The sequence below is a fragment of the Lutra lutra genome, chromosome 1 (assembly GCF_902655055.1).
Source record: "Lutra lutra chromosome 1, mLutLut1.2, whole genome shotgun sequence".
NCBI classification, from domain to species: domain Eukaryota; kingdom Metazoa; phylum Chordata; class Mammalia; order Carnivora; family Mustelidae; genus Lutra; species Lutra lutra.
Window position 1 is genome coordinate 15,012,870 of NC_062278.1, and position 20,542 is coordinate 15,033,411.

At 35.9% G+C, this 20,542-nt stretch overlaps 1 protein-coding gene across 3 annotated transcripts in view; it reads left to right on the plus strand.

Moving 5' to 3' along the window:
- GRIK1 (glutamate ionotropic receptor kainate type subunit 1) overlaps window positions 1-20,542 on the plus strand; it is a 395,219-nt gene that overhangs the window by 15,747 nt on the left and 358,930 nt on the right. The gene's annotated exons all lie outside the window — the stretch shown is intronic.

Here is a 20,542-nt window from a genome sequence, read left to right on the forward strand (position 1 = left end):
TTACCAGGAGGTGGCCCCTCCCCCTACGGTCTATCTTCCCCCTGGCTTTGGATTCATTTCTCTGCATGTCCTACCTTCCGGAAAGTGGTCTATTTTCTATTCCTAGAAGTGCTCCTCTTCTTCTCTTCTATCTCCTGTTGAGTTTGTAGGTGTTCAGAATGGTTTGATAACTAACTAGCTGAACACCTGGGACCTGATGATATTCAGTCTCCTACTCCTCTGCCATCTTGCTTCTTCACATAATTTTAAATGGGAAAATCATATTAGATTTATAATATATTTTCCAAGAATATAATCTGTAATAAGCTATAAGGCTATCTATATTTAAAGTCCAACCTCCTTATTTATTTTTAAAGGCACATCTGATTTTTTCAAAGATCATTTTTCATGGAAAAATGAAAGGATTTAAAATAAAAAGAAATGTATACAAGCTACATAAACTTCATGAGTTTGTCTTTATTTGCTGCTGAGATCAAGTTGTCACATCAAATTGGAAAAAAACTATAATCTTATTACATCAACATTATAGTATTAGTAATAATAAGCCAAATGTAAAAACTGGTTTATCCTGGAGGAGAAAACAAGAAAAGAAAAAACAATAAAGAGGTAAAAATATTTATTTTGTATTTATGTTGTTTGTGAACTACTAAAAAAAAATAAAAATAAAAATCTTTAGATAACTTCCCCAAGTCACTTAAATGATACTTCGTTCTTTTTGTTCATATTAAAAGTTTAAGATTTTTTAAGCATGTAATTTTGTTTAATGCTGTGTTAACATGTTCATTAAATACAAGGTAAGATTAAATACAAAGTGAAATTAAGAAGCAAGGACATTGACTAATTGAAGAGTAAACTCCACTGACCACAAATCAATCTCACAGAAGCACCCTACAACTGTGAAAACACTTTCATTTTGCTTTCTAAATCCTTTCAGAATATTCTTTGGTGAATACATTTGAAAAATAATCCTATTTTATGTCTTCTGCTGAATTACTAGTTTAGTGTTATCCTGACTTAGGAAAACAAAACACAAAATACAACAACACACAAAAGTCTATAAAATTTCTGCTAAAGAATGTTCCAAAAAGAGCTCAACAACACAGATTTTTATACGAGAACTGTATATGTCTTTTTATTTCATATAAATCTATAATGATTCCTATTATCATCAGTTATCATTTTGGAGACTTGCAATTCATTACTACTTACTTTTTTCTTTTAAAAAGCACAAAGGAATTTAACAAAATGCATTGCTTATTACACTGAACAGGTCCAAGATTATAGACTATGCTAAGACTTATTTGATTGATTGAAACAAACCATAAATGTGTTACTGTACACATAATATACATGTCCTAGCTTAGAGGCCCTAAAAACAGTGATATCTCCATAGCAATGAGCACACCTGTGCCCCAGGTACACCTGGAGAAATAGACAATTTGGGGACTTTAGAAGAAATACACAAGATGATCCTGGACCATCTTGTACCATCAGAAAATTAAGGGAGTGCTCCAAAATAATCCCATTAATGGAAATATGCTAAAGAGACACAGACACAAGGTATCTGGCTCCCAATGGCCAAAACAGCTTTAATTTGAACAGTAAAATTTTAAAAAGTAGTACTGGATTATAACCCAAAGCATAAAATAAATACACATGAGTCCATACTAGTATAATAAATGATTAATACATACATAAATAAGTAAATACATAAATAAGTAAGAAAGCAAATGGGCAAGAAGACATATCTCCCAAGCAGAAAAGCTGGGTGACCAAGGTCAGCATCACCAGGGATAAATCATGCTGACAGCATCTACCTTTTAGGTGATGGGATGCAAATGCACTTAATTTATCTGGTTTTTCTCCCCACTCTAATCGTGAGAAGAACATCAGACAAAAACCAGTAGAGGAGCATTCTACAAAATACCTGCTCAATACTTGTCAATGGCCAAGGTCATAAATAACAAAGAAAGTCTCAGAAACTGTCACAGCCTAAAGAAGCCTATGGAGACCGACAAATAACTATAATGCAGTGTTCTGAGTGGGATCCTGAAACGGGAAAAAAAGGACTTTAGGTAAAAACTAAGGGCATTTGAATAAATATGGATATTACTTATAATAGTGTATCAATTTTGCTTCATTAATTTTAGCAAATGCACCATACTTATGTAAAGGTATTAACAGGGGAAATTGGAAGTGGAGTGGATGAGAATTCTGTAAAACCCTCACAAGTTTTATGTAAATCTAAAACTGTTTTAAAAAACAAAGAAATAAGGTTATTACACGACTCCTGGATGGCTTAGTGGGTTAAGCCTCTGCTTTCCGCTCAGGTCATGATCTCAGGGTCCTGGAATAGAGCCCCGCAACAGGCTCTCTGCTCAGTAGGGAGCCTGCTACCCCCGATCCCCGCTGCCTGCCTCTCTGCCTACTTGTGTTCTCTCTCTGTGTCGAATAAATAAAATCTTTAAAAAAAAAAAGAAAGAAAGAAAGACAGGAAGAAAGAAAGAAAGTCTATTACAAAAAAAAAAAAAAAACCCACAAAACTGAATCCATACCAAGCTTTCTTCTGCTACTATTCCTACCTATTCTGCAGTACATAAAGATCTGTAACTAATTGTATTGGGGCAAACAGAAAAACTATTATCAATTCCATATAACAGCTACATAAAGATTTTTCTAGAGTATCTTTAAAATGAAGACAATGGCATGTAATGTTGGAAAAATCATGAAAGAAATAAACTGTATATAAAATTAGTTATTGACAAAATATAGTGAGTTTCTAGAAAATCAGACATTAGCTGTTTCTATCTATTAGCATCTAGGTTTTCAACTTTTCCATGCCTTTTGTACTTAATTAAACATAATTTAATTTTGAATATTGATTCAAGCATTGTAACATACTCTGTTAGAGGCATTAAATGCTAATGTTTTTGAGTTAATACTCATAGCAAACTATTTGTGTGGATGACTTTTCTTAGCAAAATTACCTAAATATGCCCTTAAAAAATCAATACTTAATTCCCAGAACCGATAAAATACTTCATAATTCAAATTGTAGAAAGGATGGTGAAAATCAAGAGGGGTTTTTTTGTTTGTTTTTTGTTTTTTTTTTTTTTTCATTATGATGACTCAATGGCAACTTTTAAGGGTTTTTGTTTTGTCTTATTTTTGTTTTTGTTCCTGTTTGAATTAAAACTTCTAAAAACTTTTAAGATGTTGGATTACCTACTTTTTGCCTTTTGAATTCTGGGTAGTGTGTGTTTCTTTTGTTCTCGGTATATACGTGAACCCTAAGGCTGTTTCTTTACCTGTTCAGTGAATTGGCAAGAGCTATTATTAGCAATTGTGAATCATTTAGATGTTCAACAGAAGGGAATGGTTAAAAAAAGAAAAGAATAAACTCAAGAAAGAAAGATCTATTAAATAGAATTTTGTGATGAAATTCATGTGTTAAAACCAGAAAATGCTTAGGAAATTGTAGAGACCATAGTTCATAGTTTTCTGTACTTTGGATTGAGAATGTTTATAATTCATTCTTGTTTATAGATCAGAACTATAAGAGGATAAATGTGGAAAAGGGAAGCCCATTTATTATGCTAAGATGATGATTTTTTTCTTTCACTTTGATTCCTATTAATGTTCTTTGCCCAATTTAAAAATGATTGGTGAAAGTTACCACTCTGTAGTTTCTAGATTAATCTAGCTGTCATTTGCATGCAGTTTGGCGCAGTGAAAAGTGCACTGAAATGAGAATATTTCTAGCCCCGGTAATTCTTAGCGTGGCCATGCCACATAATCTTTTAGTAAATCTGTTGACCTTGTCTCTCAGAGGGAAGTTGGCGGTGAATAGGTGTCTGGGTGCACAGGCTAACCTTTTCCAGATCCGTATTCCCTCTCTAGTGTTGGATCTGCATATTGTCCTTGGTTTGAACTGAGATGCTGCATGAAGATGTACAACTCCATGATGCTTAGCATTTACAGACACAGCATCACCTGTGTACAAATGGAACTTTGTTCATTTCCCTGAAATTAAACTTAACTATGCCCACAAGCCCCTTTTTCCAATGGGACTACATCAAAGTCCTCACTTCTAATTTAAAATGTAAATTTTTAGGAATCTATTTTCTTCCTTCTCCCTATAGTGATCAAAGACTCCTCCCTTGAAGGGAGAGGCATTTGCTGTCATTCCTCCAGGACATCCACTGTGGCGTAGCTTGTCCTGTCTGATCCTGGGTATTGGCTTCTAACTCCATGGCATCTGTTGCTTACACCCAACTGGGGAGCCCCACCTTGGATTAGTTCAGGGCTGATGACCCTTTGAGACTGCTCTCTCAAGTAGGCTATTTTCCCAGATGTCATCAAGGAGGAATCCCCCACAACAGCAAGTTACCTTCCAGCCTATTGTCACCTTGGTCCCTTTTTGTTCAAGCTCACAAAGCCTTTTCTTAGTTCTTCTTCATGTACCTTGAGGGAACACTATGTACTGTGGTGCTGTCCTCTCCCATAGTATACCATGGTACATGCAAAAGTCCTCCCCAGATCAAAGGGGCTCTACTGTTCTCCCACTCCCAGACTGCAGGAAGGAGAAGCAGAGAGCTGGATTCTCACAGTGTCTCACGTTTACCTGAGCTCTGAGCTTCAGCTTGTAAACACAATGATGGTATTAAAATGAAGCTTTTAAAATTAGGAGAAAATTTCTTTTAAAATTAAGAAGCAACTTTAAAAACAAACTTCTGAAATTTCAGTTTTCTGGCTTTTGCAGTGGAAAACCTAGGTTTTTAATACTCATATCTCCCCCCCCATATATAATTATTATGTATTATATCATAATTATATTATATAATTAGTGTATATATAGTATATGCATCTTATTAAATATACACATCACAATATATAATGCTATATATATAATAGATATGCTACTTAATATAGATATATTCATATATAAATATATATATTAAAAGTCCAATTTGTTTTTGTTTTTCCCATTCATTCTACATAGGAAAAAAAGGTCACATGTAAAGATATTACTGCATTTTTAATAACTAGGGGAGAGCAATGTGGATAAATACTCTGTCAGTGACTGGGATTGTGGGAGGTGGGGGAAGGGTGGAAAGGAGGAAGGAGGGACACAGGGACTGCCTAGATCATGACAATATGTTGTGTCTCCAAAACGTTCTCAGGCTACAATCTTTTTTGAAATGGCCACTCTGTGGCTATTGAAAATACCTCTGTTGGTCACATTGAACAGCAAGGTACACACTCCATAATCTAGGACCCAATTAACATGAAAGGGTTTATCATATTTTAGCTACACCTCTAGAGCATTTGTCAGAAAATAGTATTAAACTACCAAATAAATATCTTAAGGGGAAATCATAGTTTAACAGAATATACCAAAAAATGTGCTGTAAATTATTGTGCATTATTAGTTTAATATATGCAGTATACTTCTCTAGAATTTATAACTAAGTGGTGAGGAGAGAGAAATGGGACCAAAAGTCCTTTGATCAAGCTATGGAATGCATATCAATACAAAAAATAGAGATATACTTTTTATGTAGCTTATATACAAATAAAAAATCATATCAATAAATACATAAATATTTTAAATGGTGTTTAAGACTAGGTAGGACATTCAAAGACCTTAATATCCAACTTTCTCATGGATAAATAAGAACACTGAGGCCCCAGAAACTAAACTGAAAGAGGGATTAGAAGCTGGGCCACAATTCCTTTTTTTAAAGATTTGTTTATCTATTTCAGAAAAAATGAGTGGCGGCAGGAGGGGCAGAGAGAGAGAGTGAATCTCAAGCAGTTTCTCTAAGGAGCATGGACCCCGACTCAGGGCTGGGTCTCACCCCACTGAGATCGTGACCTGAACTGAAATCAAGAGTTCGACGCTTAACCGCCTGAGCCACCCAGAAGCCCTGAGCCACAATTCTTAATTTACATCTCAGTGTTATTTCCTTACAATTTTTTTCTCATACAACTCATTTGAGGATTCTTAAAAATCCATATTTGAATGAATGAGAGGTTGTAATCAGGTAATAAAATCCATACCAGTGTCAGAATACAAAGATCACAGAATTAATCAGTGTGGTTACTTTCATTCTGGATGCTCTTTTTAGAATGTCTTTAAAAAGAGTAGACCAAATAAATGGAGATGAAGTACAGTCTAAGTGGTGATAATTATTGAAATATTAAAATCCAAGGAGAGTCTGACATCTGCTGAAAATTCCAAAAAATGTGTTAAACTGCACATATTTTGAAATTGTTTTTGAGCTTTGGGTTATGTAGGCATTTTTGGTCAACTCGTCTTCCAGTTACTTGAGTGTGTAGAAATTTCTTCATCTGCAAGGACTCTTAGAAAAATGATTAAAATAGCAATTATGAATGAGTAGGCTAAAGCCTAGCAATTTAGAATGATTAGTGTGTACTAACGTTATATTTTTTATTACCTTAATTTAATTACACTGAGTGTTAGCCTTCGGTTAGGCTAAATGCATTTACATGCAAGGGAAGAACACAGGAATAACAACACTCACTCACTTTTTGTGAATGTCATAAAAACTCAGAAAGGCAGTCCACAGTAGAGAACTTCTTTTTTTTTTTTTTTTAAAGATTTTATTTATTTATTTGACAGAGAGAGATCACAAGTAGATGGAGAGGCAGGCAGAGAGAGAGAGGGAAGCAGGCTCCCTGCTGAGCAGAGAGCCCGATGCGGGCCTCGATCCCAGGACCCTGAGATCATGACCCGAGCCGAAGGCAGCGGCCTAACCCACTGAGCCACCCAGGCGCCCCACAGTAGAGAACTTCTGAGAGTCATCCTCCCACCTCTGTATCAGATAGAGCAAAGTGAGGCAGGATGAATAATTAATGCAATGCTTATAAAAAACAAATCAGTAAACAATTCCTGGAGAGCACGCCAAATTAAGTTTGCTGTACTATTCCTAAAGTCTATAATGCTGCTTGTTTCTCATGACGTCATCTTTCATGACGTCATCTTTCTGACGGCTGGGTTTTGAATGTCACATTTGACCTTCCCTTTTCCCTTCGGAGGATGAAGTTTCAATTTAGGTTTCGCACACGCTTCATCGTTTGCTTATTCATTAATTTATTTATAGCTCATCTTATTACAAAAATATTCCAAACAAATGCATCTATTATTGCCTGATACAAATGCATTGATGAAAATGACCATGAAGGTAACATAAGAGAAAAGCAAAGGTGCTGTCCCGGAAAAGAGGCCAAAAGTGGGCCAGATTATTGTATCAGAACTTTCTAGCAGCTGAAGTCAGAAAAGAAACGAGACAAATCACAAATTTCAGAGAGTCTAGTTGCCTAGATGAATTACAGGCATTTTAGATGAAAAAAAAGAAAGAAAGAAAAATTCATCATGTGATCTTGATGAAGAGAAATAATGTGATGTTGTAGACTGCCTCTTACTATATTATATACATCATACATGTATATATGTATATGTATGTATATGTATATGTATACATATATGTATGTATGTATGTATATATCATACATGATATACATCATACTATAAATAGTATGATGCATGTATTTGTTTCTGAAAGTGCTCAGTGTAACTCCACAAGACACCAAATAATAATTAAAGCAATTCTGCAGAACAGCCTAGTCCGGAGCTCTCAAGTCATTTGGTTCAATCCCAAATCGCTAATTTCTAGGGGAGTGAAAGAACTGTGTATCATTTCATAATTGTTCATCACCATTGCTCCTTGAATCCGAGCCTTACCGGGAGCTTAAGCGCAGGAAGTTAAACAGGTAGAGGATTGTAGTGAAGTGCACATTTCTGGTTCAAGGCAAATCAAAACCATCAGAGGATACGGATGAGGTCCTCCTATGAAATTAAGAAACCCAAACAAGAGATCTCCTTGAATAAAAGACCACCTCATTTCTGTGTGGATGAAACGCCAAGAAGCATAGTCAAAGGTTTGCTCAGAAAATCCTTCTGAGTTCATCCCATCAAATACATGAATAGATGATACACATTTGTCTGCACTAGAGAGCAAGACTATGCATATCAAATATTGACCATGGCCATCAAAAGGGAAAAGTAAGAATAAGGAGGAAAAAATAAAGCTCTTCAAGATATCAGGTTTAAATAATGTGTCTTACAGGTAAACACTAAGATAGATAAATTGAGAAGTGCGCATACATCAACCTCCTATAGCATCATCTATAAGCCAATAATGGATTCAGTGTAGTCTGTCCACCATGATAATTTGGGTTTCAGAGCTGTTGGTTTTAAATCCTTTTTTCTTTCATCAAACATAGAATAAAACTTACTGCCTCGTGGTCGGTACCTCATGACTGTATATATGCCCACTGCTCAGAAAATAATTTGCTATTTGTTGTGCTATCTTGTTTTATTAGATTTTGTATTTTATATTTGCTTCACTGCACCATTTGTTGCCTCTTTTAAAAAGATTTATTTATTTCTTTTAGAGAGATAGAGTGAGCATGAGCACATGTGTGTGTTGGGGGTGTGTGGGCATGGACAGAAGGAGAGGGAGAGGGGAATCTTAAGCAGATTCCCTGCTAAGCATGGAGCCCAACATGGAGCTAGATCCCAGGACCCTGAGATCATGACCTGAGCTGAAATCAAGAGTCGTATATTTAACCATCTGAGCCACCCACATGCCCCTTATTGTTTTTGTTTTTAGTTAGAATCTCCTTTACATATAATGGTCAGTAATGAAGCTTACATCTTTCAACTCTGAATCTTCCAAAAACTCCACTGTAATCCCAATCATATTTTTCTAGAAAAGTCTATTTCATTAAATAGGATAAGTGATTGTATAAGGGTGAAGGGGAACAGCTTTAAATTTTGTTTTTCTGTCTATATCCTGAAAGCCAAAGATCTCTGGATTCCATATTTTGGAACAGTACAATGGTTTTCAGACTTAAACAAGCAAACAAAACCTGAAACATTGTTTTAGTTTCAGGTTTTGATCTTTCTCTGTGGATCCTGAAGAACAATTTTAAGTTTTGTAGAATTTCTTGCCTTTTTTTTCTGGGAGAAAGGAAGCATTCATTAAAGCTTCATGATATATTTTGTTTCCAAACACACACTTCTATACTTTGAGCCAAAAAATAATTTGATAAAGATTCTTATCACATCTGTAAAATGACAAGGTGAACTGTGAATTGAGTTAATGATAGCTTACTTCTATTTCACATATTTATCATTGCAAAAAAAATTTCAATCATTATCTAGTTTCCTCTCTATCAAACATTAATGTGAATGTTGTGCATAAGAAATTAGGCAGAAATAGAACTTTTTCATTACAGCTGCCCGAGAAAGGTTTGAAATTGACATTTCTTCTGAAAAGAAAAAAGCAGGATAGCGAAAATAAACAGAAACAAACTTCTTCAGGGCCTTTGAAAGAGGGAAAATGTCATATTGCAAATCAATTCATGACCGTCCAAATATGCATTCTATTTTATAAATCTATAGACAGCATAAGTCAGTTAAAAGGAATTGTAAAATTCCTTGTGGAAAGACCCATTTACACCCACGCATAAACACACCTAAATGGCACAGAATCACAAAAATCCAGGAGCTGAGAAGTCAATATAGGGAGTCAAAAAGTGATCACCTTCTGGTTAATACATATTTGAAAAAAGTATTTTATTTCAGCCGTCTGTTCTTATATACCAAACACTAATATGTAAGGTTTTTTGGTCAAAAAAAAAAAAAAAAAAAAAACCTGCAATGCTTTCAACATATTATTCCCAAAAGCTGTGCAAGAAAGCGATTTGTTTAGGGAAATGCAAATGCAGGAACCAATAATGAAAATTAAATAAAGAAGGAGTGAGGAATATAACAGCAGAGGTTATGGGTTTGTACCTTAGCTGTTTTAAAACAGAGACCTGTTCCTATTTATTTTCTTAAGGAATCATTTAAGTAATATAATTTTTAACACGTAGGCATGAAGAAAATTGGTTGAAAAGGAGAGAAAATGAAAATGAGTCCTATTTGGGTTGCTCCTAATACATATTGTAAATCCTTTCTCTAAGATTACTTTTCCTGAGATTCATAATATCCATTCAACATTGTTAAAGATATAATTTATTGTTTCCACAATATTATTGAGGAAATAAACAAATGTGTAGGGAACTTATTTCAAAATTAAGACATACTAGTGGTTTTTTCGACTCACCTTAAAATTCAAATATTATTTCTTGGACACGGATCATGTGATAGCCATGTTTATATTCCAAATCTTTATTGTTACCCCAAAGTAGAAGGTAGTTATTTCTTAAGTAACCATTTTGGTAATGTGAAAATTGAAGCCAGCTTTCACACACAAAAATCAAGTCAATAGAGAACAGTCTTGTGTTTAACTCAGCTAGGGAAAATATATTCTGTGAACTCACCGTCCAACTTAATTGCCAGCATGGTCTATATTTGTATAAATGCCAACCCTTCCTTCATTTGCTTTTATGTACAGAACAATAGCATCACCCAGCAGGACAATTTTAATGTGTCATCAAAAGAAAAGGTAAATCCACTTAAACTTTAAAATCAATCATATTCCTTTAGGGTAATATGCAGCCAGTATCTAACTGAATACAAGAACTGTGTTGCGAGTAGTAGATTTGAAATTAAAATTCTCAGTTTACTACATTTCTTTTAGAACTTTCCCTAATTCTATTCTTCAGGCTCTCAGTGTACATTAATTTGCATAGCTATATTAAAGTGAGCCTATGTGCTGGGAAACAAAACCAAATTCAAAAGTCTTAATTAAAGGCTTAGGGAACCTGAGTGAAATTTTGGATATTAGAAGTCTGACCTATGCTGGCCTATTATTTTTTGATTTACTTGATTTATAAGACTCAATTTTTACTTGAAAACCCCTAGGGAATGATTACAGATTAAGATATTTTGAATCAGTGAAATGAAACCATTAAGAATAACAGCAATCTGAATTAATAATGCCCTTAGTGGACCACACAATGAAGACTAACATTCTTTTTATTGTGAAATATATTGGAAAAACTTTCCACCAGCATTTCCAATTTCTTGGATATATTTATTTAAGTCTGTCAGGTTTTCCCTCTAGAGCGGTGACACCAAACCAGGAGTAATTTTTCTCCTCCAAAGGACATTCGACAATGTCTGGAGACATTTTTGTTTGTTTCTACTTGGGAGTGAGGGAGCTGCTACTTGCTTTTATTGGGTAGAGATCAGGAGTGTTGCTAAACGTCCTACCATGATCAGGACAGCTCCCCACATAAAAACTAACCAGCCCAGGAATTAATAGTATTGAGATAGACCAGTTCTAAAATACAGATTATTTACACAAATCTCGTGTAGATTTAGTGTAGCTGCTTTGGAAATCTTGCTCCAAATAAATAAATCAGTCAATCATATATTCTCAAGACAGAGACAATGAGCCATGATAATATTTTGCTGTCAGTCAGGAATGCAGCTTTCAATAACTCTTCCCTTGCCCAGGATTTTCCTGAGATCATGTCCATCTGAAACACAAGCAGACACTTATGGGCCTGAGTTAAATGATCACACAAATAAATACTTAATTGCAAACTGTAAAAAATATGAATGAGAGGATCACTGTGTTATGAGCTCATTTGAAGGGAGAAAATGACAAGGTTCAAGAAGGTTCAAGAACTTTCTCTGAGTAAAATATTGTTGAGTTTTGATCTGTGAGAGAAGTGTGAATTGACTCAGAAAAACAAAAGGGATTTCAAGTAGGAGAACAGCATACATGCAAGTTCAAAGTTGGAAAAGAGTGTATTTTTACCGAAAATTTAGCTTTTTTATTAATACTTTTTGTTTCACTGTGTGTACAATAATCTTTTTCTAGTCACTTTTTTTTTAAAGATTTTATTTATTTATTTGATAGACAGAGACCACAAGTAGGTAGAGGCAGGCAGAGAGAGAGGAGGAAACAGGCTCCCTGCTGAGCAGAGAGCCCGATGTGGGGCTCGATTCCAGGACCCTGGGATCATGACCTGAGCCGAAAGCAGAGGCTTTAACCCACTGAGCCACCCAGGTGCCCCTAGTCACTTTTTTAATGGGAAAAATAAACCATTTCTTAGCTTAAATTGCAATGCATAAATAGTTATGTAACCAATAGATATCTCCCCCAAGATAAAATTTAAATCTTATTTTTGATGACATACAGAAGTGACATAGAATGTCCTAATCATCCCCAGAGGAACTGTGAACAAAGGAGCAGAATAGGGAGTTTCTGCCCCCTCTCCCCAAATTATTAAATAAAAATATTTCTCTTTGCCTAAATCTTTATTGACTCATCCTATTCTGCTTCTGGGAAAGTCCTCTCTCATCTCTGTAATATTTTTCTTCTACTTTTCACTTCCATCCTTGGCCAAAGAACATAGGGAATTAGAGAATCTCAGATTCAGGAAGGATTCCCATTTTGATATAAATTAAGCAAAGTGAGACACAGAAGGATCCTCATTATTTGATAAATCTAGTTGAAATATATGCTGTAGTGAAGCATGTTGGTCCTGCTGAAGGGTAACTGTTTTTAGCACACTAAACCTTTTCAAAACACTATATATAACCTGATATTTTGTAGGAGTTCAGAATATGGTTTAAGAATGAGTCAAGTAAGAGTTTCTCAAATGTAATCTGCTCAGTGAAATTAGGTAGAGAGCAAGCACCATGTTCTGGTGAATTTTTGATTATCCTGAAAGTTTTTTAGAGAATGCTGCCTTTGCTCAGTGAAGAATTAAGATGACAAGGGCCCAGAATATCTATCCCACATTCCCAAGCTCAAGAATTTGTAGAGTATCCTGATCATGTTGTCTACATGTGTATTTATGGAATACTTGGGGATATATCTTTCATTTACAGATTGTTGTAATACTTCTTGTGGAGAATCTGGATTATAGCCTCTATGTATGTACATACTAATCTGCCAAGATCACCAGAACCACATTTCTCCAAAAGGAGACCCTCCCCTCCAAGACCATGATGGATATTCTGTGCTTGCTCCTCCAGATCCACTCTCCTTTGACCTTCAGGAGTTATATCAAAAGTTTCTCTTGCCTGCTGACTCTGTGTTGCTTTGGGTCAATGGAAAACTCCATCAGACAGAAAGACAGGAACAGAATGTGGCTTAATTATTTGTCTTCTCCATTCCCTGTCTGCTGATTCTCTGTGAGTTGTCAGTGCCTGAGTTCCTCCTCCACAGGTCTTAGCTCATTTGGGGTATCTTTCCCCTAAAGTTCTAAGTGTCTCATGGTACCCCAGACCACCCCTTCCACCTCAAGGTACATAAGTTGATGGTGACTACAGATCTTGCAACACCGAGGAGTCACCTTACGATCTGTTACCTTCCTCTTACTCTGCCACAGGCTTTTAAAGAGCATCTTCATCAAACACTCTTCTGTCACATCTTGTGAGTGTGCCATCTGCTTTCTGCTAGGACACCGACCTAGACAGTTTAATGCAACTGGGCTGAAACATCTCTTGATAGCACAATGGAACCATAAAGATAAAGTAAATGTGCCATTTAGTAATTCATTTCAGACATTTTCCATTTACACAAAATCATTCCACCTAGTTTTTCCTTAAAATGTCATTTTAATAATGTGATATATCTGTTGTTTTTTGACATTTATTTGCTTATTTTTCAGTTGGCTACCAGAACGGGTGCACTATAATGAATGTATTTGATAAATAAATATTGATACCCCTCCCCTGCATGATTCTATACTATGAAAGATGCCAGAAAAATGTAAGCCTTGCCTTGCAAGGCTTTCAGCTTAAATAAAAGAGATATATATTGATGAATATGGAGTTATTAATTAAGCATCAATTGCTTAAGAAATTTAACTGTCATTATTATTGTTGCTAGTACTTCATTGCACATAATTATTTGTGGCTTATAAAGGAAACTGTATCATTCCATCTTCTTTTTAAAAAAATTTTTTTAAGATTTTATTTATTTATTTGACAGACAGAGATCACAAATGGGCAGAGAGGCAAGCAGAGAGAGAGGAGGAAACAGGCTCACCACTAAGCAGAGAGCCCAATGTGAGGCTCGATCCCAGGACCCTGAGATCATGACCTGAGCTGAAGGCAGAGGTTTAACTCACTGAGCCATCCAGGCGCCCCTCATTCCATCTTCTTAATGTCTTTGTCTGCTCAGGGTGTTATAATAAAATACCACAGACTGAATGGCTTAAGTAATAAACTTATTTTTCACAATTCTTGGGACTGGAAATTCTAAGATCAAGGTGCCAGCAGATTGTGTCTGGTGAGAACCTGTTTCATGGCTTGCAGATGGCTGCCTTCCTATCTCCTCACAGGAGGGAGAGAGCAGGCTCTGGTCTCTTCCTCTTCTTATGAGGGCACTAATGGCATTAGGAGGGCTCCATCCTCCTAACTTCATCTAGACATAATTTCTTCTCAAGGAGCACATCTTCAAATACCATCATATTGAGGATTAGGGTTTCAACATATGAGATTTAGAAGATAGAAACATTCAGTCCATAACACTTAGCAATTCTAAGCGGTAGCTACTATCAACATTGTGCCCATTTTAGAGATGAGACAATATTAAGATGAGAGAAAATAAATGATATTCTCAGGTTCCCATCATGACAAGCCAAGATCATTGACTTTTTGTGGCAGTTTTTATTCTACAATAGACTAAATTTCTCAAAAATATTATAAAATACATATTATAAATGTAAATTCTCAGAAAGTTATTCATTAATAGGATTAAAGTCTCTGAATATCTGAAGTTCAGAAAAAACTATATATATATATATATATGAATGATCTCAACTTAGCTCCATTAAATCAATTTGAGGCAACAAGTTCATAGAAAACCCTTGCTATACTAAATAAAATCATGTTTAAAAGGTAAATGTACATCAAGAAAGATATGGTTCATTTGACATGGATACTAAATTCGTGTCAGAGAGGTTCTATTCGTTATATACTGTAAATGTTCTTTTTGTTTTGTATAACCTAAAGAGGCTCTTCACAGCTCAGAAATGGGAACTCCATTTTAGAAAGTGTTTCATTTTCACAAAAGCTAATTTAAGGGGAAAAGTTGTGAAGCCATTTGGGAATAAAATAACTTTGAATAAGAAAGTTTAATCCTAGCTTCTTGGAAGTTTTACTGATATGATGCATTAGGATAATAAATGTCATCCAAGGAATAGATGCTGCTTATTTAATCAGTTAAAAAGTTTTCAAGTTGTGAATCATTTTCTTATTTTAGTTCCTGAATCACTCATGTGTTCAAGAAACACATATTGTGTCCCTGTTCTGTGGCAGGCTCTGCTATAGGTTCTCAGAGAGGGATGTTGGTTTACTTCAGCCAGAGAAAGTTCAGGAAGACATGGATCAACCCATAGAACTATGTCAACAAAAGAAACCAACATATTTTAATAATCTTTTAAAGATTATTTTTTTATTTGACAGAGAGACACAGTGAGAGAGGGAACACAAGCAGGGAGAGTAGGAGAGGGAGAAGCAGGCTTCTTTGGAACAGGAAGCCCAATGCAGGGCTCGATCCCAGACCCTGGGATCATGACCTGAGCCAAAGGCAGATGCTTAATGACTGAGCTACCCAGCCTCCCTTTAATAATTTTTTTTAAAGATTTTATTTATTTATTTGTCAGAGAGAGAGAGGGAGAGAGAGCAAGCACAGGCAGACAGAATGGCAGGCAGAGGCAGAGGGAGAAGCAGGCTCCCTGATGAGCAAGGAGCCTGATGTGGGACTCGATCCCAGGACACTGGGATCATGACCTGAGCCGAAGGCAGCTGCTTAACCAACTGAGCCACCCAGGCGTCCCCCTTTAATAATTTTTTAAAAAAAATGTTTCATCTGGATCAATATGAAAAATCTGAAATAGATAAAAGAAATGAGTTCATATCATTAAATCCTTTGTCTCACATTCTGGTTCCATATTCAAAATAATGAAAAATCTACATCCATGAGGTTATTATACTAGCATAATATACAGTAATTTAATACAAAGTTTTCCTCATTATCAATTAGTTTCTTTTTTTTTTTAAGATTTTATTTATTTAGTTGAGAGAGAGAGAGCACAAAAAGGGGGATGGTCAGGGGGAGAAGCAGATTCCTCACTGAGCAAGGAGCCTGATGTGGGGCTTGATCCTGGGACTCCTGGATTATGACATGATCCAAAGGCAGACGCTTAACTGACTGAGCCACACAGGTGTCCCTCAATTAATTTCTAAACTCAGTAACTTATTGTGACTATAAGCACCTTAGTAATATCTTGCAACTTATTGGTAAGACCTCTTTTTTTCTTTTTTTAAGATTTATTTATTTGAGAGAGAGAGCATGCTCATGAGCAGGGGTACAGAGGAAGAGAGAGTGAGAGAATTCCAAGTGAACTCCCCTCTGAGTGTAAAGCCCCATGTGGGACTCAATCCCAGGACCCTGAGATCATGACCTGAGCTGAAACCAAGAGTCGGATGCTTAACCAACTGAACCACCCAGTTGACCCTGAGAAATTCTTTAAAATCATAGTGAAATAAGTCAAGCAGATAAAGTCAACTATCAAATGGTTTTACTTACTTGTGGAGCATAAAGAATAACGTGGAGGGCATTGGGAGGTGGAGAGGAGAAGTGAGTTGGGAGGAATCAGAGAGGGAGACAAACCATGAGAGTCTGTGGACTCTGAGAAACAAACTGACCCTTTTGGAGGGGAGGGGGTCGGGGTTGGGTGAGCCTGGTGGTGGGTATTAAGGAGGGCACGTATTGCATGGAGCACTGGGTGTGGTGCATAAACAATGAATTCTGAAAAATTGAAAAACAATGACCACTGAAAAGAAATAAAATAAAATAAAATAAAATAAATATATTAAAAAAGAAAGAGGAATGGTGAGTATGAAATTTTGTTAGAAATTATAGTCAATATATAAAATGACAATTGTCTTTTTAATATAAATTTTTAGAAATTATCAATTGTATATTTAAGCTCTATGTTCTCTAGGGGGAAAAACAGTTAAAATAAACTCAGTCCAAAGTGAACAAAAAAATCGAACCAGCAAATTCAATATTCTGGGCTTATGTCTTCCTCTTTTTATCCTTAATGTTCACTTCTTGAACATTATTTTAGCTGGGTTGTATGCTATCCAGATTTACTCTTAAAATATTAAATAGGTGGGGATATTTTTAATATTTTTACCTGTAGATTTTAAGCATCTTCTGGTAATTTTTAGTTGCCTCCAGCCATGTTCTTCTCATGTGCTAGGTTTTGCTTTCGTTTTCTCCTATCTCATTACCTCCGTCCTTTCTGCTGTTACTTCTGTATTTTATTACCTGGTAATCAAATATTCTCCCTCTCAATATTCCACCACTCACAGTATTTTGAATAGACGAAATGTGAATATTTATGCATAGTTAACCTCCTATAGCAGGTAAGGATTGATTTTGTATATAACCTTACAAAGTTTTATTATATATTTAGATTTACTCAAAAGAATTCTGGACTATATTTCAAAGCCAATAAACAGTAAAAATTTAATTGACTAATATAATGAAAATATGGCAGGACCAGAATATCTTTATAGTTTCAATCAATGAAAAGTTAATTCCTGCTGCTTTCTACATTTTCTTATGCTTTGAGGGCTTTTCATTGGTCTATTTAGCTTACAGTGTCCCGACACTGAGCCAGGCCTTGGGGCTACCCTGGTTCAAAATCGACACAATTCCTGACTCTAAGGATGGTGGTGGATAATGCTACATGGGAGTGGAAAAAAAAAATGAATAAATATGAAGAGTTAATGTTATGAAAAAAAACAAATTCATAGAAACTGAACAAGTAAATTATTGAGGGGGAGATATTAATATAGATATTCCATGGCCAAAGAGTACAACTCAAGGTGGCACCCTATGGGAGGCCATGAGTCAGATGTGAAGGGAAAAAGAAAGAACCCTTTGGAAAGGGCTAGGCCCCAGGGCAAGGAAATGCTCTTGGCTTGTTTGAACATCTGAAGGAAGGCCAGTGTGGCAGAAGAGAGGCCTGAGGTCAGCAAGGACCTACTCATGCTAAAGCGGACCCCTCCAACAAGTTTGTGTGCCTCTAGAGGTCCATGAAGACTTCCCAAGGGGCATCACTAGATGTAAAGGAATCTCTTTCAGATTCTCCACTTCTATTCTTTACTCTTTCCTAAAATCGATCCCACTGAGAATGCACCTGTGCTCTGCAAGTTCTCCTTTCCAACCTCTCCCATACTTGTCCTTTTCCCACTTAGTGAAAGAAATACATCTGCCACCCATTTTGACTCTTGGTGCAGTGCCCCAGGGCAGAAGTTAATGCACTGCTCCTGAGAGAGAGCCCTGAAAGAGCAGAACCACCAAGACCAAAGCCAGTTTTGTTTTGTTTTATCCAGCGAGATATTTATGACCATGTCCCCCCATCACCCCCTCTCACATCTATCCATCTATCATCTTCTGTCTATCCATCCATTCCATCCATCCAGTCATTATTCCATCTTTATCTAATTTAGATCTAGAACTCAGAAGTCATCTCTTAGTTAGGGAGACCATATTGTGTCTGTGTTTTAAGTAAATCATACCTTTTTTTTTAACAGAAATTATTTTTGGCTGATTGGTTTGACAAGTAGGACAAGTGTTAAAAATTAGTGGTAACATAGATATGTTCTGAAAAGTGAAAAAAAAAAGTCTTAAGTTCCAATGATTCGATGAAAATAGATAAAGCACAAATACAATAATAATAAATAATAAATTCCATGTTTTAAGACTGTTTTTGCTTACATTCAAAATTTTAAATACTGACTTAAAATATTTGAGAAGAAGACCTAGTTTTCTACATTATTTTAGGGACAAGTCAGGAAAAAAATGCTGAAAGACGATTGTCCTCAGAGCAAGGAGATGGGGTTTTATACTCAGTTCAACAGAAAGCAGTTGAAGAGCTTCAGAGAAGAGAATGTTACAATATAAGTGCTTTGCACACAGTAGGATTACAGCAGATCACTGTGGTGTTAGATTGTGTTCTCTCCCATTCCTTCTTCTGACTCCTGGACAAAAATAAAAGCACAGCATAGATTGCCATCATTTTGAAAAATGTCAGTGGCGTAAATATCAGTATCTCCTTCTCCTGAACACTACCATAAAATGGCAACAGAAAATGTAAATAACAATATGCAAGCTTGACCAGTATGTTAGATGTGATTAATCATTCATTTTTTTCTCTATTTCCACCACAGACCCAAACACCTCACTGACCTGGGATGGAAACATGTTTTAATGTTGGTCTGCTTTTGGGTGTGTTGGCTTCTGTGAAAAATGAACAGCAGAAGCACCCAGCAGAACACCCTTGGCTACCTTACATTAAAATCCAATCTTCATTGATGAAGCATTTAAGTATTTAGGTGTGTACACGAAAACATGCCAAATGATATAATGACAATAAGATGTCTAAAATCTTAATTATGTTAAATATAATGAGAAAAATGTCAAATGTATGTGGTTTGGAGGAAAATAAATATCATTACTTTTTCTGGGAAGAACTGTGTCATATATAATGTCAGCTTAAAAATGTAGCATTTATACATTTATACACACATGTAAACACATATAGGTTTTGTGTTATTAGTAAACCGTTTTCTGTGAACATATAAGTGCTACCCTCCTTTTATTATCCCGCTGACTGCCATTATGTCTATTTATTTACAAGGCTGCAAACCAGGAATACTGGGTTTACAAATATTAAACTCAGTGATATTTAAGACTTGAAATCTTAATCGACTTTGGTTTTCTTATTGAAAAGTGCAAACAGGGCATTTACAAGTGATTTAGTCCCAATAAGATGAATTACTATCCAAAGAAGTGTTTATTCCTTTGTCTCCACACAGTTGCAACTGCTATCCTACTGCTTTTGTTATTAACTAGTTCTTTCCTTTAAGATTCTTTCTGCTCCTCCCTCCCTCCTTCCCTCTCTCAGTATTTGTGGAAGACGTTTAGGGGGTGTTAGCCTCTATTTTTTGAGTAAACATAAGGATACTAACAGACTCCTCATATGAGTTACCTGTTGCATTAAATTAGGTATTAAGTATATATATATATATGTATATATATATATATATATAGTAAACATGGTTCCCTCGAGCTCTCACTTGGAGTTGTTAATGGCAAAATAATAAGCTAGCACTTTCTAAGTGTATATTCTGTGCCCAGGACTGTACTAGACTGCTTGTGTGTTTGCTTGACAAGGCCAACGTTGACTAGATTTGTAGTCCATGGGGGCCTTTTACAGAGGTGACAGTAATATTTCATTTCATCAAAATTATTTTTCAGGGACACCTGGGTGGCTCAGTTGGTTAAGTGGCTGCTTTCGGCTCAGGTCATGATCCCAGGGTCCTGGGATCGAGTCCTGCATCGGGCTCCTTGCTCGGCGGGGAGCCTGCTTCTCCCTCTGCCTCTGCCTGCCACTCTATCTGCCTGTGCTCACTCTCGCTCTCTCTCTCTCTCTCTCTCTGACAAGTAAATAAATAAAA